Source organism: Pantherophis guttatus, chromosome 12 (genome assembly GCF_059756535.1).
Source record: "Pantherophis guttatus breed Tessera chromosome 12, ASM5975653v1, whole genome shotgun sequence".
Taxonomy (NCBI): domain Eukaryota; kingdom Metazoa; phylum Chordata; class Lepidosauria; order Squamata; family Colubridae; genus Pantherophis; species Pantherophis guttatus.
In genome coordinates, this window is record NC_142074.1 from 12,422,993 (window position 1) to 12,437,444 (window position 14,452).

Genomic DNA, 14,452 nt, shown 5'->3' on the forward strand with positions numbered 1-14,452 from the left:
TGAGTTTGGACACTCCTAGTCTAGAAGCATGGATGAAAATGGCTAAGAAGCTGGTTTTAGGTGACCAACTCTCTAATCGAGAGTGCAATAGATGGTCTTAGAAGACAACAGGGTCCTTTTCATTGAAGGCCTCCAATTAGAAGTTGAAGATCTTGTGGACTTGTGTTGAACAAGAGATTGGACTAAACGTCCTTCTCCTCCAAGCGTCCCATTCATGGATTTGATTCAATGCCAGGGCTTAAACATTGCACTAAGCCACAACATGGTCTGGTTGGTTTGGAGTTGTCTTCTTGTATGAATCCAGCCCTGATGTTTTGTAAATTGTAGTTTTAGAACTGTGTGTATGAACCCAGCCAATTGTGGCTTATTAGTTACAAGAATGAGAGTTTAAATCAGGAGACCTTTCCTCCTTAATCATCCAGCATTTGCATCTGTGGCTTGCAAAGAAAATTTTCAATAGGTGTTTTTCATTTTAACTTTAAATCAGCAGTCGTATCCAGTTTAATAGGGTACTATTGTATCCCATAATAGCTATCTCTTGTCAGAATGCAAGCCTCATATCCTTGCAAGGTAAGGTGAAACATAAACCTGAGTACAACCATATATAAATATACATATCTAAATATACCGTTTCCCCCAAAATAAGACATCCCCTGATAATCTAGTTTATTTATTTATTTTATTAAATTTTTATACTGCCCTTCTCCTACTGGACTCAGGGCGGTGCACAGCCTAGAATAAAAAACATCCCAATACAAAATTTAAAATTTTAAAAGAATTAAACAAATTTTGGCCCAAAATTTAAAACCTCCCGACTAAAATCCATTTACAATTAAAAATATCTAAAGGGGGGGGTTACGCCAGCCCAGCTTGATGAAATAGAAAAGTTTTGAGGGCACGGCGAAAAGCACGGAGATCTGGTATCCTACGTATCTCCGGGGGCAGGTTGTTCCGGAGGGCAGGTGCTGCCACAGAGAAGGCCCTCCCCCTGGGGGTCACCAGCCGACATTTCCTGGCACCCTGAGGAGTCCCTCTCTGTGGGAGCGAACTGGCCGGTGGGAGGCTATCGGTGGCAGAAGGCGGTCCCGCAAATACCCAGGCCCTAAGCCATGGAGCGCTTTAAAGGTGGTAACCAACACCTTGAAGCGCACCCGGAAGACCACCGGAAGCCAATGCAGCTCGCGCAGGAGGGGTGTCACATGGGAGCGCCCCATCGCTCCCATAATCCCCTGCGCGGCCGCATACTGCACCAGTTGGAGCCTCCGGGTGCTCCTCAAGGGGAGCCCCATGTAGAGAGCATTGCAGTAGTCCAGGCAGGAAGTGACGAGTGCCTGAGTGACTGTGCGTAAGGAGTCCCGATCCAGAAAGGGACGAACTGGCGAATCAGGCGAACCTGATGAAAAGCCCCCCTGGCCACGGCCGTCATGTGCTCTTCTAAGGACAGCCGTGCATCCAGGAGGACGCCCATAATAAGCCCAATCGGGCTTTTGAGCACATAGCAATAAGGCCAAGTGCTTATTTCAGGGTTCAAAAAAATATAAGACAGGGTCTTATTTTTGGGGAAACACGGTATGCATATTTAATATGAGTGTGGGGAAGTGAAGCAATAGCATGCAAATCATGCCATTGCACAAAGTTATCAGTTGCGATGAATGCAAGTTACATCACATTGGTATCATTAGTGTGATGATGTCACAAGGCAAATGACATCATCACACACTTCTTAGGGACATGATATATATTTGCATTAGCCACCTGGTGGTATCTTAATGGCTTGGACAGATTTGTCTGGAATGATGTAGGATCTCCTGCTTGGGCAGAGGGTTGGACTAGAAGACCTCCAAGGTCTCTTCCAACCTTGTTATTCTATGTTCGGTATTAATAGCTTTGCTGCTATGGTTTTTTACTTATTTAAACTTATATACCGCTTCATACTGTTAAGAGTGCGGTACTGCAGGCTATTTCTGCTGACTGCCAGCTACCTGCAATTTGGCAGTTCGAATCTCAAGGCTCAAGGTTGACTCAGCCTTCCATCCTTCGGAGGTGGATAAAATGAGGACCCAGATTATTTGAGGCAATTCGCTGACTCTGTAAACTGCTTAGAGTGTGGGCTGTAAAACACTGTGAAGCGGAATATATGAAGTTTAGTTTTACATAATAATAATAAGTAATAAATAATAAGATGATGATAACAAAAACAAAAACAACAACAACAACAACAACAACAATAATAATAACAATAACAATAACAATAACAACAATAATAATAATAATAATAATAATAATAATAATAATAATAATAATAATAATAATAATATGGTTCATTGACCATATGATGCACGGATTGAAGATAAGCAGCAAGAAAAAATCATGCCATTGCACAAAGTTATCAGTTACGATGAATGCAAGTTACATCACATTATCACAAGTACGGGACTTGCAAATTGAAGTTGAGCGACTGTGGAAAAAGAAATTGTGTGTTGTCCCGATTGTAATTGGAGCTCTTGGAGCAATACCCAAAGGGCTACCCCACTATTTAGAAATTCTAAATTTACCGGACTTGAACATTTTGACTCTCCAAAAAACCACCTTACTCGGAACAGCTTACATCCTCCGACGATACCTTAACAGTTCCTAGGTCCTTGGTTAGGACTCGAGCTGCTGAGCTATTAACCAGCCTCAAAGGCTGTGAATCTCACTAAAGATTAAATAATAATAATAATAATAGTAATAGTAATAGTAATAGTAGTAATAATAATAATAATAATAATAATAATAATAATAATAATAATAATAGAAAATGAGAGGGTGAAGATCTTGTGGGACTTTCAAATACAGACGGATCGTCACTTGGAACACAACATGTCAGATATCACAGTTGTTGAAAACCGAAACGTACAATTTATTGACATCGCGGTACCAGGAGATACCAGAGTCGAAGAAAAAGAAATGAAATATCGCGACCTGGCCATCGAAACTACACGGCTATGGATGAAACATGTAACAGTGATACCCATTGTCATCGGGGCACTTGGTACCATGTCCAAGAATTTTATACGATACATCAACAAATTGCAGCTTCCTGCAATAACACCAGCGGAACTGCAAAAAAACTGTGCTACTTGGAACATTGAACATCTTAAGAAGGTACTTGGTTGATACTTAGGACGCTGGCAGCAATCTGTATCAACCATTAGCACCAGTCAATGGTATTTGTGATGCATTTTTGAATGTTCAGTTGACTGAGATTCATGTTTAATGAATAAAGTAAATAATAATAACTTTATTGTCATTGTACATGTATACACAGTATACCCATACAACGAAATTCACTTAACACCCAAAGACCAGGCCCAACACACATAACAATCCCCAAACATACTCCCACCCACAATTCCCCACCCCAAACCACCCAAACATCCACACAACAGACCAAGTAATACATCTACTGATCATCACCCACTGTCCTACGTGATGGATAATTATATTTTATGAATATAATCTGCTGATACTTCCATCTCTTGTATATGGAGTTAGCCATTTTTATTGGGAGGCAGCATTGAAGGGAAGAGAGGTTAGAAAACTATGGGGAAAAAAATCACTGAAGCTTGTTTTTAATTGGGGATGTTCAACCTTTTAAGTCCAGATGTAGTTCATCAAGCCTCCTCAATCACTGAATTCTAATTTTTAATGAAGTAGACCAGATGAGAGATGTTTAAACATCGCAGAACGAATCATACGATCTACAGTTAATGTTTTTCATGTATTTCAATTAACCGAATCAATTTCCTTTTCTTTTGTACAGATCTCAAACCGACTTTGGTGATGGGAGTGTATCATCCAAGCTCTCAGCCCAGGGGAAAGTTTCAGCCTCCGTATCTTCTCCCCTGCTCAACAAGGGAATGTTCACAACTGATTGTAAAATGGGAACGGCAATGGTTTCATTTCTTCCATCATGATAAAAACACAAAAAGTCCTGATGTTCTGAGCATGTGATGGATGCATAGTTCTCTCCGTACATTTTGCCCATTAAGCATCTCCTGCCAATGGGTTTTCTCTTGCAAAGGTAGTTTTCCACTGGGGGGAAAAGTGTCCATCCCTGAAAGAAAAGACCATCCTCCAAAATGGGCAACCTACAGCCACCATCTTGAAGAACACAATAGAAAAGAGCCGCGGTGGCGCAGTGGTTGGAGTGCAGTACTGCAGGCTACTTCTGCTGACTGCTGGCTGTTCTATTTGAAGAACTAGGCGTGGAGACAAGGCTAGGCAACAAATTCTTTATTAACAACAAGAACGGCACAACCGGTGCCTCAGAACAAGGAGGAGCGAAAAGATTTGACAGCTCCTTAAATAACAACCAGTCTAGAGAACAGCCAATCACGCAGCTCCGCTTTTCCCGCTTACTAGCCCAGTGCGCTTTAACCAATCACGGCAGGGCAGTAACAAGGCAGTCTTCTGCCTGCGTCGTAGCGGTGAGGACTTAACACTCCTTCCCACCCGGATGGCGCATGCGTAGTCCTCCAAGTACGTCGGCCTATGTCGGCTCCGCCCAGACCTCCTCAGTTCAGGGCCGGTTTCCGATGGAGGCGGAGACGACCTGTTGTCCTCCACCAAGCTGGTAGGCCGAGGCTGCAACGAGGGCGGAACAACTGTCGTCGCGGGAGAACTCGAACGAACAGGTGAGTTTGCCGACGAGAACGCTTCGGGTTGAGTAGTGGTGCTAGGCGGAATGGGTGTTGATGGTTTGGGTACTTCGTGTGGCTGAATGTGCTCATCGGCTGGTATTGACTGTTCACAGGGAAAACTGGTCCCTGGGAGGACTCTCCTCCGGAGTTGGTTCACATGCCGCCGCCAAACTCGTCCATCGGTGAGCTGGACCCTATAAGAGTAGGGCCCGGTTAGCTGACTGATATGGCCCGGAACCCACTTAATGCTAGTTCCAAAGTTTTGAGCGTAGACTGGGTCCCCTACAACGAAAGACCAACAATGGGAGGAAGACTCTTTTGGGACATCTGGTGCGTACGCAGGGTGCAGGCGGTCCAACACTGTCCTGAGCCGCCGTCCCATGAGCATTTCCGCCGGACTGGCCTTGGTGACCGGGCAGGGAGTAGTATGCTGAGCTAGGAGATATTGATTGATTTTTTGGTGCCAATTGATAGGACCCAGGCGGCTCAAGGCCTCCTTGGCAGATCTCACGGCCCGTTCCGCCTGTCCATTGGCGGCCGGGTGGAACGGGGCCGTGGTGGTGTGGCGAATGCCCAGCTTGGCCACAAATCGCTTGAAAGGTGCCGATGTGAATTGGGGCCCGTTATCGGTAACTATGGTATCGGGCAGGCCGTGCATCGCGAACAGGCCCTCTAAAACCCTGATGACTGCCTCCGTTGTTGTTGTTGTCATGTCGGCCAGCTCCACCCACTTAGAGTGGGCGTCTACGACCACTAGGAATGTGTGTCCCTGGAATGGGCCGGCAAAGTCCATGTGGATGCGTGCCCAAGGGGCCCGGGGAGCCTCCCATTCCCGAACTGGGGCCGCCGGAGGAGCTGGCCTGGATAGTTGGCATTGGGGGCAAGTGGCTACCCACTGTTCGATCTCGCCGTCCAGGCCGGGCCACCACACATAGCTGCGGCCCAGGCCCTTCATTCGGACAATGCCCGGGTGTGAGTTATGGAGGTGGGCTAGAACGGGGTGGCGTAATTCCGGAGGAATAACAACCCTGTTGCCCCACAGGAGACAGCCCTTAAGGATGGAGAGCTCATGTTGTCTGCGGAGGTAGGGAATAAGTTCGGCCGGTACAGGTCCCTTAGGCCAACCCCGGCGGACCCAGTCTAACACTAGGGAAATGGTAGGGTCCTTAGCTGACCCTGCACTAATGTCTGAAGCAGTAATCGGAAAGTCGAAGTCCTCAATGAGGAGGACCGACATTGTGGGGGCTGGGTCAGTGTCGGAGGCTGGTATTGGGCAACGGCTGAGGCCATCGGCATGTCCGATGGCCGAGCCAGGCCGGTGTACAAGGTGGTAAGTGTAAGCAGCCAGGAACTCAGCCCAGCGCGACATGCGGGGCGAGAGAATGATAGGCGTTTGTCTGTCCCCAGAGAGAAGACCTAACAGGGGTTTATGGTCGGTGACCAGGGTGAAGGGCCGGCCATAGAGATAGTCGTGAAACCGCTTGACCCCGGCGACCATCGCCAGGGCCTCGCGGTCCAGCTGACTATAATTTCTCTCTGGGGCAGACAATGTTCTAGAATAGAAAGCGACCGGGGCTTCGACACCCGATGGTAGAATATGGCTTAAAACCGCGCCTAAACCATAAGGCGAGGCGTCGCAAGTCAAGGACAAGGGAAGGCTGGCATCGTATTGGACGAGCACAGCCTGTGACGTCAGAGCGTCTTTGACAGCCTGAAATGACGCGGCAGCGGAGCGACTCCATGCCCATGGCGTCTTTGAATCGAGGAGGCGGTGCAGGGGCTCGGCCAATGTAGCCTTATGTGGGAGGAACACAGAATAAAAGTTTAGGAGCCCTAAGAACGCCTGCAGCTCCGCCTTGCATGTGGGTGCGGGGGCGTGCTTAATGGCCGCTATCTTTGACGGAGTGGGGTGGATCCCTTGGGCGTCAATGAGGAACCCCAGGAACTCCACCTGAGGCACCCCAATGACGCATTTTTGTCTTTTGAGGTGGAGGCCGGCGCTGCGCAAACGGGTCAAGACGGCCCGTAGCTTGGCAAGGAGATCGGACTGGTCTCTAGCGGAGACCAGTACGTCATCAAAATAAGGTACTACCCCGGGAATTCCTTGGAGCAATCGTTCCATGATGCTTTGGAAAATTCCCGGGGCCACACTAACACCAAACTGAAGCCGGGTGCATTTAAATGCACCTCGGTGGGTGACTATAGTCTGGGCCATGGCCGTAGGCTCATCAACGGGGAGTTGTTGATAAGCTTGGGCCAGGTCCAGCTTAGCAAACACCCGGCCGTGACCCAGCGAGTGCAGCAGGTGCTGCACCACCGGCACCGGGTAGGGGTTGGCCTGTAACGCCCTATTTATGGAGCACTTATAGTCGGCGCAGATCCTAATGGATCCGTCCTGCTTCAAGGGAATGACGATTGGGGTCTCCCAACTAGAATGGTCAATGGGAACCAGAATACCTTGGGCTATGAGCTTATCCAGCTCCTTATCCACCCGTGGCCTCAATGCTAGCGGCACCCTTCTTGGTTTGAGGCGAACTGGCATCACCTGGGGGTCTAAAGTAAATGATATGGGCCGGCCTGTGTATTTGCCCAATTGGTCAGAGAAAACATCAGCAAACTCGCGGGCTAGAATGGATGAAATATCAAGGGATAATGAATGCACGCCGGAAATGGTTAAGTTTAAGGCGGCAAACCAATCTAGTCCGAGCAATGTTGGTAATTTGTCCTTCACCACAATTAACGGCAACCTGCCGGAGAAGGACTGGTAGGACACCTGAAAGGTGCCATATCCCAAAGTGGAGATGGTCTTCCCTTGATAGTCCTTTAAAAGGACTGGGCATGGCTTGAGCCGGTGTCGGGACACCCCTGGCAGTAGTTTAGTAAGAGTGGACCATGCTATGAGGGACTTGGAGGAGCCGGTGTCGACCTCCATGCGACAAGCCGCTCCCTCCAAAACTACCGTGAGGAAAAGCTTGTTGGTTGAGGAAACAGAGGTGGCGTGGCTCACAGCAACGTCCCGTGGCTCCTCGTAGCGGGTCACGGCAAAACACTCATCGCGTCGAACAGCAGCCTTCCGGCCCCGGCGTCGATCATTCAGCGGGGCGGTCGCGGTCTCAGGCATAGGAGTAGGCGCTCTGCAGACCCTCGATAGATGACCCCTTTTTCCGCAGCGGCGGCAAACGACTGTCTTGAATCTGCAGTCGGCTCTGCGATGGTTGCCGCCACAACCCAAACAATTGCCCTGGGCAAGCTGTTTGGGCTTGTTGGACGTCCCCAGCTTCCGTCGGGTTGCCCTGAGGCGGCTCACTTCTCCCTCTTCATCGGAGGAGTCAGCTAGGTCCTCTTCATAATGGACTGTCAGGGGTTTTGAGGCGGCCGCAACGGAAGCCTGGAATCGTTGGATTTCGGCGGCCGAACGGCCCGACATTTCAGCAGCCCTAGCTTCATCCAGGGCTACCTGCAGGGTCAGTTCAGACCGTGCCAGGAGACGCCGTTGTAGTTTTAGGTCTTTGATTCCGCAGACCAACTGATCCAGCAGCATGTCATCCAGGTCCCTAAAATCGCAGTGGATCGCAGCTGCCCGCAGGGACGCCATATAGTCGTTCACTGACTCTCCCTCAGTTTGTGCACGCTGCCAAAAGGCATGCCGGCGCGCAATACGGGATGGGGCAGGGGAAAAATGGTTCTTCAGCCTGTCCAACAACGTCTCCCAGGGAACATCGAAAACTTGCTGTGGGGCTGCTAAAGCCCTGGCCGTGCCGAATATCTCACTCCCACAGGAACTGAGGAAATAGCCTCGTTTGCGAGCGCTAGAAAGATCAGTCAGTGCGTTCGCCTGAAGGAAGCACTCAAAGCGTTCCATGTAAGTGTCCCACGTTTCGGTAGCTGGCACGAACGGGGAAAACACTGGCAAGAACGTCGACATGGTCGGTGGTCGTAGGTGGCTGAAATACGTACTGTCCAGCCGTCGCCTTAGTATCCCATCCTCGTCGCCAATGTTCTATTTGAAGAACTAGGCGTGGAGACAAGGCTAGGCAACAAATTCTTTATTAACAACAAGAACGGCACAACCGGTGCCTCAGAACAAGGAGGAGCGAAAAGATTTGACAGCTCCTTAAATAACAACCAGTCTAGAGAACAGCCAATCACGCAGCTCCGCTTTTCCCGCTTACTAGCCCAGTGCGCTTTAACCAATCACGGCAGGGCAGTAACAAGGCAGTCTTCTGCCTGCGTCGTAGCGGTGAGGACTTAACACTGGCTGCCTGCAATTTGGCAGTTTGAATCTGACCAGGCTCAAGGTTGATTCAGCCTTCCATCCTTCAGAGGTTGGTAAAATGCGGAACCAGATTATTTGGGGCAATTAGCTGATTCTGTAAATCACTTACAGAGGGCTCTAAAGCACTCTGAAGTGGTATATAGGTCTAAGGGCTATTGCTAATACTATTGTTCCTTCCTTCCTTCCTTCCTTCCTTCCTTCCTTCCTTCCTTCCTTCCTTCCTTCCTTCCTTCCTTCCTCCCTCCCCTCCCCTCCCCTCCCCTTTCCTTCCCTCCCAGTGGTTAGAATGCAGTATTGCAGAATAATTCTGCCCTCTGCCAAGAGCTCAATCTTGACCGGCTCAAGGTTGACTAAGCCTTCCATCCTTCCGAGGTCGGTAAAATGAGGATCCAGATTGTTTATTTTATTTTATTTTATTTTGAATTTATATACCGCACCTTCTCCTGAGGGACTCAGGGCAGTGTACAGCCAGATAAAAAACATCCAATACAAACATTAAAAACAATTAAAAAGATATATATTAATTTGGCCCCAATTTAAAATAACAAACTAATTAAAAATATTTTAAAAATATGTTAAACCAGCCCAGCTTGCTGAAAAAAGAGTTTTAAGGGCACGGCGGAAGGCACCAAGATCTTGGATTCTCCTTATCTCTGAGGGCAGCTGATTCCAGAGGGTAGGTGCCCCCACAGAGAAGGCCCTCCCCCTGGGGGTCACCAGCCTACATTGTTTGGCTGATGGCACCCCGAGGAGGCCCTCTCTGTGGGAGCGCACAGGTCGGTGGGAGGTCATCGGTAGCAGCAGGCAGTCTCGAAGATAACTAGGTCCTATGCCATGGAGCGCTTTAGATTGTTGGGGGCAAAGCACTGTGAAACGGTATATAGGTCTAAGAGTTATTATTAATACTATTGTCCTTCCTTCCTTCCTTCCTTCCTTCCTTCCTTCCTTCCTTCCTTCCTTCCTTCCTCCCCTTCCCTTTCCTTTCCTTTCCTCTGGTGTGGTTAGAATGCTGTATTACAGGCTAACTCTGCCCACTGCCAGGAGTTCAACTCTCACCAGTTCAAGGTTAACTCAGCCTTCCATCCTTCCGAGGTGGATAAAATGAGGACCCAGATTGTTGGGGCAATAGGCTGACTCTGTAAACCTCTTAGAGAGGGCTGTAAAAGCACCGTGAAGCGGTATATAAATTTTAAGTGCTATTGGTATCTTGGCTTCTCTGAGTTCAAAGTAGTTACAAAATTCAGATCAACCCAACGGAAGCCACATTCCATCCAGAGCTCCCATCGCTTGGGTGTAAAAGTTGGGGGCGACTTTCTCATTTGATTGAGGAGCTTTACAAAACGAGGGTTGAGAAGGGAGATCTACATGAGTAAAAGAAATCTTGATGAAGGAAAACTTCAGAAGCCGAGATGAAAACGAAGAAGACCCCAAGCTGGTAAATCATCTTGATATTTACATTAATGCTGAAAGGACGTTTCTGCATCTCTTGGGGTGGCTTTCTCCCTTTCTCTTCTTTCTCCATTCTGCTGACTGCAGGAGGAGGTGACGGAGAACCCTTCCCATTTTTTGCTGCTGACACAAGAGAAGGGCTGCAAATGCGTTGGGAGTTTTGATGCTGAGAAAGCAAGCTTTGGTGGAGAGAAGGAACGCAGCTGTCAGGATCCATCCTTTATTTTGGTTTCTAAATTATGACTTTGAAAGGGCTGCAGGCTTCAGCAAAAATCTTGGCCTGGGTCGAAGGAAGCTCCACACGGTTCAGTTTTAAATAGGCATCTACTCAACTGCATGGAAAGCTTGACTAATCTTGACAAGGCAGCTGTTTAAAAGGATACCGGAGGAACATTTGTTCTTGGATTTCCCCAAAGTTTTTGCGAAGACATTTTTCCTTCTTTGTTTCATTTTCAACTTAAGTCAAAATTCCTTCCTTTTTTCTTTCTCTTTCTTTTCTTTCTCATTTTTTTTTTCCTTCCTTCCTTCCCTTTTTTCCTCTCCTTTCCTTCCCTGTGTGCACGCATGTGTATGCAGGGGCGGGCTTCAAAAATTTTAGCAAACGGTTCTCTGCCCTGTTGCTGCGTGGGCATGGCCATGGTTGGCGTGGCCTAGTCGACCTCCTGTACCACAAGGGGAGGTGTTTTTGCCCTCCCCAGGCTCCGGAGGCTTTCCTCGAGCCTCCAGGAGGATGAAAACGGCCTCCCCAGGCTCCGGAGGCTTTCCTTGAGCCTCCAGGAGGATGAAAACGGCCTCCCCAGGCTCCGGAGGCTTTCCTTGAGCCTCCAGGAGGAAAACGGCCTCCCCAGGCTCCGGAGGCCCTCTGGAGGCCGGATATTGGCCCGTTTCCAGCCTTCCCAAATTTCTGGTAGGCCTGTTTTTTGCCCTTCCCAATCCTCGGTGCCCACCCTGCTATCAGCATTCCAGAAACCCCGCCCCCCAGCTCCAAGTAAAGTCTCTGAAGCAAGCATTTTCAAAGTTCTATTTACTAGAATAGGTAAACTGGCACATCTGGGAAAACCTGAATCTGAGAGGTCTGGGTTTTCCCTCAGTAAATCAAAACCCCCCCAAAACCATCCCCTCAGTCCTCAGTCGATCACATGCTCCAATCAACCGCCGTCCCATCTCGAGACATCACTCCGACCACTCCTTCTCCAGATGCAGGATCAGCCTGACCTTGACCGACAGGAAGAATGCTATTATATCTATGGACAATCCCCTTTACTAAATCCCCCCTCCGACTTTCCCACACAGGAGAAGGTGGCAGCGTGGAAGCTTCCGGCCTAATATGGCTTCCAACGCTGACACCTGCACTTACCTGCATCCAAAATGGGCCATGTGGGGACTCCTGGGTGGGGCCTCCTGGGTGGGGCCAGCCAGGAGTGGGATTTGGGGGTTCTCCGAACTGCACAGAATCTTAGCTAGAGGTTTTCCAGAACCTGTGAACCCCCGCAGCCCACCCGTGTGTATGTATATGTATGCATATATGTGTATGTGTATAAATGACATATGCATATGCATGTATGATGTCTTGAGAAATTGCTTTTACAATAAGAGCAGAGTTGTAAAGAAAGCAGTAGGTAGGAAAATGGTTTTTCATACGACAGAGCCGGGAAATTGATATAATCCTTAAAAACTAAGGTAGCCTAGCTCTTGAGTTGTACTCTCTTGTTTTTTTATTGCTGCCTCCCTTTGTAGTTATTATTGCCTCATTATACAGCCATTTGTACAATGCTTTGCCAGAGCTTCAGTATTGCATAAATTAAAGTCACTGCACCTAATTTTTGCCTACAGGTCGCTGATGAAAATGCCAGGAACATTTTCATTTGAATGTCAAAGTTTGTCAACCATTAAAACGGATTGATTTTTCATTACATAATTCAATAGGAGAGGCAATCTTCAGCTTGTACGCCACATTACACGGGGAGAGATAGCTGGGAAAGAAGAGAGAGAGAAAGAGGGGAGAAATTTTTTTCCTGATTCTGCCTTTAAACAAATATGATCTTCCTAGCACAGAGAAGCCACATGTTCCAAAGTTCATGGTGTACATGAATTGTTTTGTTTTATACGCCTGCGACAGCTGTACTGCCGCGATTCCATTTTCAGGCAAACAGACAGAAAAGAGGCTGCGACAATGCGCTTTAACAACTTTTTGATGGGCTTCAGAAATCAAGAGGCTAACTGAGGGTTGCTGGAAACGGCCGAGGAAGCAATCAGCATGCGTGTGTGCTTAGAATTGCACGTGCGTGCATTAAGAGCGGTGGGCGTGCGAAGGCGTGCGAAATCAGAGCAGGCCGCTGCCTGCTCTGATTTCCTGTGAAATGCAGTGTAAAATTTAGATTATCGATACATGATTATATATTAAATTGGCAGGCTGCCGTGTCATCCCGATTCCCCCCGAGACTTGCGATGAAATAAAAGGACGAGAATATTCACGCTTTACGGATTTATGGACGTTCAGGAGCTGCTTCAAAAAAAAAAAAAAAAGAATGCATCATCTCGGTTCCAGCTCTTCTGAAGTGCGTTGACTCATGGCCGTGATTTATACGGATGCAAAGTTCATCCTCCGTTTACGTCTATAATGGAGCCTCCGTCGTAAAGTGGCTGCCACAGTTAAGCAAACACGGCGGTCATTAAGCAAACCTATAGCTCGCTACAAAGGGACACGGTGGCTCAGTGGCTAAGATGCTGAGCTTGTCAATCGAAAGGTCGGCAGTTCAGCGGTTCGAATCCCTAGTCCCGCATAATGGGGTGAGCTCCCGTTACTTGTCCCAGCTTCTGCCAACCTAGCAGTTTGAAGCACATAAAAAAATGCAAGTGGAAAAATAGCAGCCACCTTTGGTGGGAAGGTGACAGCATTCTGTGCGCCTTTGGCATTTAGTCGTGCCGGTCTCATGACCACGGAGACGTCTTCGGACAGTGCTGGCTCTTCGGCTTTGAAACGGAGATGAGCACCGCCCCCTAGAGTCAGGAACGACTAGCACATATGTGCAAGGGGAACCTTTATCTTTTATAGTTCGCTACCAGAGCAGTTTTTGCTGAAAACCTGAAGGAAATGCCAGGTTTGGGCAAAAACAATCATAAAATTAAGTCACATGACTGCAGATGTTACAAATCGCCATGTGTCCGTTGCTCAATGTCCAAACATGATTGCAGGGGAGGGGAGGGGCCTGACCATCCGAACTTCAAATCCAGGTTATAAACAGGTCAGTCTGTTGTTAGGTGACTGGTTGTAAGTCAAGAACTATTTATATGAAGTTACTTGACTACCGTATTGATTTATATTCATCCATGGAGGCTCCATATTGTTGCACATTCTAAGCAATGAGATGTCCTCATTTCTGAATAGGCCTCTGGAATTGAAGGCCATCAACTGATGGAAGGCGAGACCAAGACATCTTTCAACCAATCCCTTTCTTTAATAACCTCCTCTCTTTCTGTCCCTTTTGCTTCAGTTTCTCCCGTCCCTTTGTATTTCTCCACACTGTTGGGTTCTCTTTTCTTCCTATCCCTTTCTCTACAGTCCATCTCAGGTGGCTTCTAAGCTAAATAGCAGATCATGTTGCTCAATGTGAATCGTTTACCTGGGAAATTAGGGAAGGTTGCTTTGGGACAACCACTTTTTAAATTTAGATGGTCAGAGCAAAATGATGGTTGCATCTCAAAGGCGCTTTTTCAAAAGGCAACCTAACTGCTTTTTCCCTTGAGTAAGAAGCAGTAGTAGTTTCGCTTCTCATCCAAGAAGCTTCATCGATTCCAGCAGGATGGTGAGGGTGATGGAAGGATTAGTTCTGATGAGATGAGATGGGGGGTTGGAAGGATCATATTGCTTTGCAGTCATCTGGTCATTAGGACTCTCGCTGAGAGCTCTTGATGCCACTTGGGTGTTTATTGATGCCCCCAGAGTCACCTGAATCAGGGTGCAATTGGTTGTGGAATCTTCTTGGAACTGCTGAAAGGATTACGTTGTAGACAGGAGATAGGGAGTGTCTTATCCCTCCCC